This window comes from Nothoprocta perdicaria, unplaced genomic scaffold (genome assembly GCF_003342845.1).
Source record: "Nothoprocta perdicaria isolate Ctin4 unplaced genomic scaffold, notPer1 scaffold_261, whole genome shotgun sequence".
Classification (NCBI taxonomy): domain Eukaryota; kingdom Metazoa; phylum Chordata; class Aves; order Tinamiformes; family Tinamidae; genus Nothoprocta; species Nothoprocta perdicaria.
The window spans coordinates 84,833-87,564 of NW_020455490.1; positions in this window are offsets into that span (position 1 = coordinate 84,833).

The window sequence follows — 2,732 nt, forward strand, 5'->3', positions numbered from 1 at the left end:
CCCCTGCCCAACGGTCGCCCCCCCTTCCCAACGGTCGCCCCCCCTTCCCAACGGTCACTCCCCTGCCCAACGGTCGCCCCCTCTGCCGAACGGACACTCCCCTGCCCAACGGTAGCCCCGCTCCCCTAAGGTCACTCCCCTGCGAAACGGTCGCCGCCCCGCGCCCAACCGTCACCCACCCCCAGAGCTCCCAGAGGGGTTAAACGGCAGCCCGGGAGGCAGAGAGGCCATCGAGAGCCCCCTTGGCGACACTGCTGCGGTGTCGCCRTGTGTGGAGCTCCTTGTGAGAGCGAGCAGGGCCGCGGAGCCGCCGCCTGCCGCGGGGCTGCYCGGCATCCCGCAACGGCCGCCGCGGCCCTGGCTCCCGTTCAAAGCYCCCGGCGATTCGAGACGGGCTGGAATCCGGGGAGGCAAAGCCACGGCTTCCCTGTGGCTGATAGGGAATATTCTCCRTCCTGGCAATGGTTTAATTCCCGACACAGGCTGCTTCCTCTGACACTGCTCTGTGTCTGTCCCRTCAGGCAGCATCTGCAATGTTCCCCTCCCTCAATTAAATTAAAGAAAGCAATTATGTGCTTGGATTCACTTGTGACAGTCATTAATAAGATAGTATTTCAGGTGCTAGTGTGTTTCCTACAGATATTATCAATTAAAGGGGGTTATATATATTTTTTTTTAATTCAGAACATTTTCTGAATATTAGTAAGAGAGACTTTTTGTACCCTCATCTTTTAATAAGGATGTGAGCTGCTCCTGTCACAGATGCCATGCTCATACTTAGTTTCTCAGAATACTAAATTTCCCTTCTCAGAGCCCATTTCCAAGTTGGCTGTGCTGTGGGCAAGGGGCTGGACTAGACAGCCTCAAAAGTCTCCTTCTAACCCCAAATATTCTCTGATTCCAGAGCGAAAGCCTTCCAGCAGACTGTGTGAACTCTTTCTGGGCTGCATTAATGAAAAGCAGAGGAAAAATAAACAACAAAAAAAAAGCCAGATCAATTCAAGCCTACCCTATGCCTATTCTGTCTTTTTTTTATAAAAGCAAAAAAAAAAAAAAAAAAAAAAAAAAATCTAAAAAAAAAAAAAAAAAAAAAAAAAAAAAAAAAAAAAAAAAGGAAAAAAAAAAAAAGAATAGAACTCAGAAATGTTCTATGAAGTCCCTGGCAGTCAAACTTTCCCCAAACTGCCCCAATTGCCTCCACCCCAGCGCAGGCTCTCGGACCACCGTTTTGCAGGGAAAGGGCCCTGGTGTGAGGCGAGCAGCAAAACGGTCCATCTGCGCAGAGCAGATGTTCACACTGCGCGGTGACAACCTGTCCCGGTGCGGACGACCTCAAATCCAACAGATGTTACTCCGGCTCCTTGGCTCTGCGTGACTCCTGGCCAGCGCGGCAACGAGCAAACACCGCATTGCACAGCCGGGAATCCAAATAACACATGGAGCTGAGGATTCCTCCTCACAACTACTGGGCTGTTCTGCCCCTCAACCCACCCTCACACAGCGGTTTTGAAAGCGTGACTTTGTCTCCCAAAACCCACCATAAGTCTCTTCACTAAGGTGTTTCTTTTTTTTTCCCCCCCATGGAGAATGCTTTCCAGGTTTGAAAGGGCATGTGCTTGAATGCAGCACTGATGGTTTATCAAAGCACTTCTTTCTTAGAAGAACCACACTAGTTACATAGTTATTTCCAAAAACAAACACCAGTGAATAGTAAACATTCTGGTTAAATACTGCCTTGGTGCTCATTTGTCTGTTTTTAGTGTCTTACTATTTTAAAACCTGGAAAAAATCCCTAAATAGTTTCCCAGAATCTTTTACAGGAGGTCTTGGACATCCTACATGCTTGCATCTTTTACAGCATCATAACTTTATTCCAGTTATCAGTATAAGAAATCTGCACTGGCTCCTATTAAAGTCAATACCAAACACTCACATGTCTGCATTTCCAGCAGCCCTTAGTGTCATGCCTGCAATGCCAGCTCTCTTAAGCATGTGGTGATCACACATTCCCAGATTTACCCCGCTTCTTTCAAGCCTCAGAAGATGCACAACCTGCTTTCAAGTCTGTGTTCCTCACAGTCTGCTATAGCACTGCTACATGAAGCAATAAATCTGCTTTTAGTAACATTTATACCTCGACGAGCTGTTTTTCACCGCAGTCATCTAGAAATAGTCACACGGGGGAATTTGCTAACTTTGTTTGTGCAGTTCGTGGCTCCTTTTCTCAAGGATTTTTCTTGTGCTACAGATAAATTCAAGATAYGGTCTCATATTACAGAAAATTATGGAACATCTAAAGATGAGATGAAAGACACCTGTAGTTAAAGTGTCTCCAAATGACACCACCCACACCCATGGTCTGCTTACTTAAGCATTTTATGAATTTTATTAACAGAAGAAACCAGAATTTGTGATCCCTTTCCTATAACATCTTTAGAAAGCTCTGGGATGGAAAGATCAGGGGAGTTCACAACAAGTAATATCCTCCAAGGCTCTTAATTCTGCAAAGGGAATATACAGCAGCTCATCTCAAAGAATTTCAGATATAGTTTTCACCTCATTTCTGGCACTCATAAGCAAGCTGGTGTTCAAAGGAGACATTCAGTATTACAAAATCCTTGAGGAAGAAGTGATCTGCACAACCTGTAATGGGAGAAGGGTAATGGGTTTGCAAAATAATCTCCCTATCAATTTCCACTAGGAAAAACCTAGCATCTGCTAGTATGATTTGT